The sequence below is a fragment of the Mandrillus leucophaeus genome, unplaced genomic scaffold (assembly GCF_000951045.1).
Source record: "Mandrillus leucophaeus isolate KB7577 unplaced genomic scaffold, Mleu.le_1.0 Scaffold110, whole genome shotgun sequence".
Lineage (NCBI taxonomy): Eukaryota > Metazoa > Chordata > Mammalia > Primates > Cercopithecidae > Mandrillus > Mandrillus leucophaeus.
In genome coordinates this window covers 3387606-3396049 of record NW_012099210.1, presented here as the reverse complement: position 1 = coordinate 3396049, position 8444 = coordinate 3387606, and the positions used below count along the sequence as shown (strand labels likewise).

Sequence of the window (8444 nt, the reverse complement as noted above, 5' to 3'; positions counted from 1 at the left end):
ACATCATTAATTTTCTTTTGGCAGTGGTTTAGGATTTCGAGTGATTTTTATTGTATTTTGTATGCTTGTTTGCATTTTCCAAATTATCTACGATGGACATAAAATACTTTATAATTACACAATGGAGCCTTTCTGAAGGTGGAGGGTGGGAGGAGAGAAAGGATGAGGAAAATAACTAATGGGTACTAGGCTTAATACTTGGGTGATGCAATAATCTGTACAACAAATCCCCATGACACAAGTTTACCCATGTAACAAACCTGTGCTTTAAATAAAAGTTAAACTTTAAATAAAAGTTAAAAATAATAATAGGAATAACTACAAAAGCATATTGTGTATATTATGCGTAAGTATATTATGGCCAGTTTTTATAAAGTCTGGCCAAGGAAATTAATATTTGGGAGGAGCACGTACGGGGCATAACTATTATTCATTCCTGAAGTTTCCAAATTCTACTCCTGTATCAGGTCAAATGACAAGAATCCTATATATATTTCTATGTAACATTTTTATTTTTTTTTATCACCTTGCATGTGGCAGCAGTTTCATTTTCTATAGAAAAGTTTCAAAGAATTATGATTTAATTTTATGCCACAGGTCTTATAAAGGCTGGTGCAATCTCATAAGAGGATTGACTTAGGCTCTTGTAAAATTTCTACTGAAAATGCTATCCATTGAGTGGGTTGTACTCCTCCTCCCAGTGCTACCAGCTCCTGATCTGCTGGTATGTTCTCTACTATCAGCAAATAAGAGCTAAATGTTTCCCTTTAACTTTAACCATGTTCAATTACAACACCCTTCTTTAGTCTTGGTTTGCTGACATAATGATATTCCCATTCCCTTAATTTCTCATCTTTTGTTCTTTTACTGACTTTCTCTTTTAATGATTCCTAATAGGAAACAGATGGCACACTGAAAATTAGGATAAGTTAAGAAGAATGTAATAAGCGGACAACTGACAAAGGAGGGTGGGAATGCAGGGCAACCACAAGGACTCATGCAGTGCTGGGCGAGGAGGACCGCCGACAGGAGCTGAGACCTCTGGTGAAGGACACAACTGATCAGCACAATCCTGCAGGACAAGGAGCTGGAGAAACAACTCTCCAAACCCCACACCTCTCCCTCACCTTGATCTCCCATGTTCCACTTTGACTGAACCAAACCAAAAGCCAGAGGTCAAGGAAGCCATTTGTGAAAACTGTTACGGAGCAGAATGGAGAGTGATACGACTCAGGGAGAAGATATCCAGCACAAGAGTGTTAATGCCATTTATTATAAATTGTTTGGAAGTAGATGATGTCTATATGCATAAATAAATAACATTAATCTCTTTTAGGTGATGTTCACTTTGGTCACTTATGTGAGCATTTTCCCATAGCAAACCTTCCCACTCAAATTGGCAATAAGCTATTTTCTGCTGTGATGCAGTCCCATGTCCTTATAACATGATGAGCCAAGAAAGTATTCCTGGGTAAACACATTAGTTATCTCCTCCTTAATTGAAATGCCAGGTGGATTAAAAAATAACTGTCATGTCTTCTTTAGGAGGAAGCTCTGTTTTCAGTATGGGCATTGAAATATTGCATAATGATCGTGTCATATGTTGATATTGCTGAAATGAATTTGTCTATAATCTTGTTTAATTTCTCTAGTTTCACTATTCATTAAGAAGGGAGTATATAGACTGAGGATGTTGTATTTCAAAACCTGAAGTGTCAGAGAGAGTGAAAAGTGAAAAGTAATCAAACCTGAATCATTCAATCATGGCTTAGAGCCGAGGTGATTTTTAAAATCATTTAATCCAAACACCTCATTTTACAACTAAGGAGGCAAAACCCACAGAGCTTACATAACTTGCCAAGGTCACTGCTCTTGTTAAGACTTCTCAGCTTGGCATGCTTTCCTCTATACCATAACATCAAAGGAGAGTGGTATACTTTTCATTCATTGAATTCATTTATTCAACCACTATTTTTGAGTGCCCTGTGCCGGCACTGGGGCTAAAGCAATAAAGAAACTACACAAATTCTCTTTTCTCATGGGGCTTACATTCTAGAAGTGGAAGTGAAGATAGTCAATAAATAGATGTCAGGGAGTGACAAGTGCTGAGGAAATAATGAAGAAGGATAAATAGATAGTGACAGAGAAAGAGGATGCCATTTTTGTTGGGCCATCAAGGGCTTTCTTTCTAAGATGACATTTGTGCAGGACCCTGAATGCTGTGCAGGAGTGACTCATGCAGACATCTGGCAGCACATTGTTCCAATCCTGGCCAAAAGGCTTAGGGGGACATATGCTTGAGTGTTCATGGAGTAGGAAGTAGGTTGCTTGGGCTGGAGCTCAACGATGGGAAGAGGGGTAGGATATGAGATCTAAGAGGTATCGGAGCAGAGCAGGGAGGCAGATCACACAGGGCCAGGTATGTCCCTGCTAGACCTCTAGATTCTATTCTGAGTAGAATGGGAAGTCATTGACGTGTTTTCTGCCAAGGAGTGACATGATCTAAAGTGAGTTTTAGAATGATCGGTCAGTCTGCTGTGTGAGAAACTGATTGGAAAGGCAGAGTGGAAACGGAAAGGGAAGGGGCAGATAAATTAATTAGGAGATTAGGAAGCTATTATAATAGTCCTAATTATATTTTAAAGGTAGAGCCTTCTATCCATGCCAACAGGTAACGGTACAATGGGGGAAATAGAGGTCAAAGAGGATACCAAGGCTTTTGACCTGAGTGCTAGGGGACTAGATTTCCATTTTCTGAGAAAAGAAAAACTAGGGAAAGAGTATGTTTGGAGAGAAAAGCAAGAATATAGTTTGGCAATATTAGATTTGAGGAGTTACACATGTGAGTTTGGAGTTCAAAAGAAAAGTCCAGGCCAGAGGTATGAATTAGTATTAGGAAATAAATGGTATATGAAGTCATATTGGTTGGTTGAGATCACTAGAGAGTACACACACTGAGAGGACTGACCCCCCCCCGCCGCCCCCCACGAGGAGACTCCAAAGCTTAGAAGATGGAATGGTGAGGAGGATTCATCCAAGTTTACTGAGAGGAAGATACCAGTAAGACAGAGGAACAAAGAAAGAGTGGCTTCCTAGAAGCCAAAGGAATCAAGTTTTCCAAGGAGGAGGCAGTGATCAATTCTATCATAATAATTCAAGTAAGGTGAGGACAAAGAATTGATGACTGAAATACAGAGGTAAGTAATGACATTGGCAAGTGCAACATTGCTTGAGCGAGGGACAAAATGGTTCAAGAGGGAATGGGAGAATAGAAGCTGGAGACACTGTGTATAGGCCAGGGAATGATGAGATTTTCTGAAGTGGGGATGTGGGATCGAGGAAGGATAGTTTATAGATGGAGGCCATAATGGTGCATTTTTAGGGTACCTGGAAAGAGCTAGAAAAAGCGGGGATGGTGGTGGGAGAGAAATTGGGATAACCTTGAGTAGGAGAAAGGGGATAAGATTCCATGCACAAATGGAGGGACTAGCCTTAGACAGGAGCATGACATGTCATGCACTGTGAAAAAAGGTAAGGGGAGGGGAGAGGTACAGATTCTGAGAAGTAGGCAGATGTCATATTGGAAACCTGTGGAAATTCTCTTCTTGTGAAATATGATGTCAGTAGGAAAAGAAATCACACCAAAATCATTACATTTTCTTCAGTCCACTTAAAAAAAGAATGGCACCAAGAAGGCAATGAAGAAGGTATTTTTTATCTATTCCATAACACATGTCTTGATACTTCAACTATGATCAAATTATAATGGTCTGGTTTCCTGTAAAGTGTTTAGACATCATAATTCATTATCCCAGGCAGAAGAATCTTAAAAGAATTTTAAGAAGCATAGGGAGGCAGACATAGTAAGTGGTGTGGACTTCTAGAACACAAAAGAAATTCTACTAGAAAGCAGGCAGGCAACAACAAAGAGTTTTAAGATTATCAATTACCTATCCATTTAATAGTTCTGAGTAAACCAGGACAGGACCAAAGCCATTAAAGTGACCCGAAAGTAAATAGTTTGAAACTGAGATTTCTCAAACTTAGTTAATCACAAAATTAACAGCACATAGCAATCATGATAATGGGGAGCATAGCACAGTGTCTAAAATCAGACCAGTCAGACCACTCAGGTTCAAATCCTCACTGCACACTTAATGTTCATGTGACTTCGGGGAAATTACATAACCCCTATGTGCCTCAGTTTCTTCATTCATGAAATGAGGATCATATTAGTATCTACCCCTTAGGGCTGTTAAGAAGATTAAATGAACATGGAATACTGCCTTGCACATAGCAAGTACTGTTTAGGTATCTGTTAATTAAATCAAATTCCTATGAATAATCAAGACCTAGCCAGAAAGTATAGTCAAAAATTTATACCTGGAGGTAAACTCAAGATTCTTTCTCTAAAATTGTCTAATGGGAAATCTTTCCCAGAAAAACAAATATATCTGGCTCCTGATTATCCAGGCTTCTCTCACTCTCTCTCTCTCTCTTTCTGGGTTTTGCTTAAAACTACATCCTAACAGAGGGTAGAAAGATTCCATCAGCTTTTCTACCTTTTAAAAAGATGCTCTACTGGAAGTTTTTATTTTTACAAGACAGCTGAAACCGAAAAGTGAGGTTCTTGGATTACCATTCTATCATCTGTGGGTTACCACCACACGTTTTCTGTTACCTATTGACTCATATACTGTACCAAGAGTTGACCATATGCTCAGTCTCATGTTAGAAGGTGAATGTTAATTTCAGTTAATTTAAAGTTAATTTAAGTTAATAGGGTTAATTTAAAGTTAATTTAAATTAATAAGGTTAATTTAAATTAATAAGTTAATTTAATAAAATAATACTTATTTCTAAATTTTAACAACAAAGCAAGGAACACTAAACATTTAAAAATTTAAAAATTAGATGATCCCTAGTTTATTTCTTCTGCATAATTAAACCTCCTATTCTACTTAATTTCTTTACACATACAATAATACTAAAAGAACCAATATTAAATCTTCAGAAAATAAGGTTTGAATCCCAGTTTATTTTGGAGTCCTATCTACAAAAAATATATGCTATCTTCTCCTTTTGACCATTATATTATCCTGACAGTTAATTTACCAATTAGGTTTCTTTTTTTAGTTCCCATATTTGGAGTACTCCATCAGATTCTCAAAGAAAAAGACTAATAACTAAATAAAAAATACTCCCTTAAACTTTGCAAGATCACATCTTTAGGAGTTATTAATTGAAAGAATCACAAAAGGGAGGGTAGGAAGCAGTTCATCAGAGCAGCCCTCAGCCAAGTAGGGACACTTCAGCTCTACTGGCAGCAAGTTCCTTTGCAGTGAGGATGCTTGCTCTGAAAGATCTCAGTGGATGGATGTTAGAACCAAGCTCAAGCTGGTGTTCGGAGTGCTTCAAAGACATGTTTCCGTGGTCCAAAAAGTCCATGGGAGTTCTTATATTCCATATTCTCAGGTTTACGAACATGTAAAAAGAGTGCTATAAGCCAATTTTAGATCATCTGAATGGCACTGTACTATTGAGTCCTGCCATGGTGTTTTTATTTGTGTTCACATTTCAGGTGGCCCTAGTAACATAATACATAAACTGACAATATTTATAGTTTAAGTCATGTTTGTCTAACTGGGATCCAGTTAAATCACTCTTTCTGTCTCTCTCTGTCTCACTCACACACACACAAACACACACACACATGCACACACACACCCCTCTTTAAAAGAAGTCTCAGTCTCTCTGTTACACAAGGTTAACAAGGAGAATCATGAGGGAAAAGGACCTGGAAGAAATGGATGACCTGGGCCAGGACCAGCAGGTACCATCTCACAGCGCCCTCTCTGCTATGTATTGGCTTCCAGGCAACATTCTGATTTTCCCACTACCTGAAGCCCTGAGATCTGTATCACTCTCCCTCCTCAACAGCAGAGCATTCAATGGAGATAAAAGGAAAACAGTCAAAAGCATTTGAAGAAAACTGCAGAGGACAGTCCCACATCCTGCAGTCCCCACAGTGCACCATGCCTTCAACAACAATTAAAGGCCTCAATGGAAACAGATAAATTAATAGAAAGAGAGTCTTTTGGAGTCAGTCACGGCAAAAAGTCTATACTCTAAGGCCTGAACTTTGATTAGCTATAGCAAAACTATAACTTCTGTTAGCATAAGAGCATTCACACTAGGAAGCAGTCAGACCAGCATGGGCCAGTGTGAAGACACATGCCCAAATTACAGTTTGATGATACTGGAACAGGAAATAAAAGGAGGTCTAAGCATGGATGAGAACAAAGCCACTCTCCTAACTGCCCCAACTTAGGTTAATGTTAGGTTAGGTTAGGTTAAGGCTTTGTTGATACTCCCTAAGAAAGGCAGGAAGTAAATCTCAAAGTCACACTCTACATGTGTGTGTACACATGCATATACATATATTTGCATATACATGTATGAATGTATGTATATGCATACATATTTAATTTGCTATACATAGGCATGCTTAATTTAACCAGTGACAAACTCTATATAGTTCATTTCATTTTATATTTTTAGTTTTTCTCTATTAACTTTTTGTTGTGCTTATAAAGTCTGAAGCTAAAAGACATCCTTCTGCATTATTAATAAGAGCTTCCACTGACCTAAGAATTGTACATCATTTTGTGACAGAGCAGGTAAACACCTCCCTTTAAACAGAGACCAGAAAGGGGGCAATTTCTTGAGTGGATGATCTCTTATAATTGCATGAGGTATGGAGAATGGAGGACTGGGTATAATACATGTCACAATAAAGGCACTTGGTATGTACTTATTGAACAAGCGAATAAATGAATGATCATTTTGTTTGGACCCTTAATGTCCCATTTGGAATCATACACATTCTTATTGTCAATGTATCTTACTAGGAGTTGATACCATTATCCTATGTTAAAGGGTGGGGAGGCTATTGGAGAGGAGGCAAATGCCACCACACAGGACATTGGTACCAATACTCAATGTAACAGTAAATGAAATATGTCGAGCCATAGTATTTTCTGAAAGGTGACTTTGGGATTTCAAAATAAAACACAGATTAGAAGACTTATGTATATAGTTTAAAATAAGATCAGCAAGTCACGAAGTCATGAAACTTATGAAGTTAGTGTATGTTTTATTTGTTTGAACTGTTTAGGTGCTAATGAGTACATTTTGTTGATGATTGCCATTTAGAACAACAGGATGTACAAATGAGTCAAAGATTCTTTGGTTTAAGGTGGATAACTACAGATAACTATTTCTGCATGCCCTATGCTGTAATTAGAACATTTCTTCTTACTTGACCTTTCAAAGGATTCCACAGTCACTAGTGTTGGTAGAGTTCTACCACTCACAGACATTCTGCTACCAGGTGAAGAGTAACCAGGTAACAAGAAAAAGAAATATATTCATGACATTAGTTTCTGAACCAGCGTTAAAACCACTGCCTTTCATTATTATTATCTTTACCTCATTTCTACCTTTTCTATTTGGTTCTCATGATTTTTCTAACGGCCATCTGCTCTACCATTCCACTGGGGTAACAATAATAACAGTAACAATTAGAACATCATTTACTGCGGCCTTTCTAAGTGCCAGGCATGTGCTAACTGCTTCACATGCCTTTTCTTATCATACAAATGCAAATAGCACGCAGACACAAACACTGAAATGGAGAGAAAGTAATTTCCCTCAAGGCCCCGCAGTTAACAAGTGGCAGTGCTACAACTCCAGCTCAGGTCTGAGGGAATGCAAAACGTCCCATGCTCAATACCACCCTGAGCCATTCCCCACTTGCAGTGGGCTCACTGAGTTTTTGGCCTTCCACATTTGCTACCCACTCTGTAGGTTTTTTTTTTTTCTCCCTCTCCTTCCACCATGGCTCTTCTTCATCTTTATTCTGCTAAATACACCCTCTTAGATCAGCTCCGATACCTCCATATCTAGGAACTTCTTGGCTCAGGTCTTCATGAGGTTGTTAGTGTACCATTTAGTTATAGGTTTAAGGCCAAGATATAATTGAATAAAGGTGTATTTGGCTTGCTCTCCTTCTTTTGAGACTTTAGTGAAATATCATTTCAGCACCATGGAGGTACCAGGGGATGTGGAAACCACCCTATACTCTTGTTAGGGGGAATGCTCATCTTCCACTCCTCACATAGCTGGGGACTTCCTCTCCCCTGGAGGGTTCACAGCATGGCCTCTCATTCTGATTGGCAAATGTGGGAGAAGTGACTGAACAAGTTCAGCTCAGCCCAGTCTCTCTCTTAAAATGCCATCCATCTTCAGGTCTTCCTTCTCTGCCTTGCAGTCAGCAGCCTGTCCTTTTACAGGAAGATCTGGATAGTCACAGCTCTTTCTGAGCCTAGAGGTGAGTTTGTTCAACGGTGGAAGTATCAAAAAAATGCCAGCCACAGTCTCTA

General features: G+C 38.6%; 1 protein-coding gene and 1 long non-coding RNA gene across 4 annotated transcripts in view; one reads left to right on the top strand and one right to left on the bottom strand.

Annotated features, from left to right (window-relative positions):
• LOC105547945 overlaps nt 1–1335 on the top strand; it is an 87067-nt gene extending 85732 nt beyond the window's left edge. Inside the window, exon 5 of the long non-coding RNA XR_001007315.1 lies at nt 898–1335. This is a non-coding gene — a long non-coding RNA (uncharacterized LOC105547945). The remainder of the gene's footprint in view (nt 1–897) is intronic.
• CCDC148 (coiled-coil domain containing 148) overlaps nt 1–8444 on the bottom strand; it is a 328544-nt gene that overhangs the window by 80552 nt on the left and 239548 nt on the right. The window lies entirely within an intron of this gene.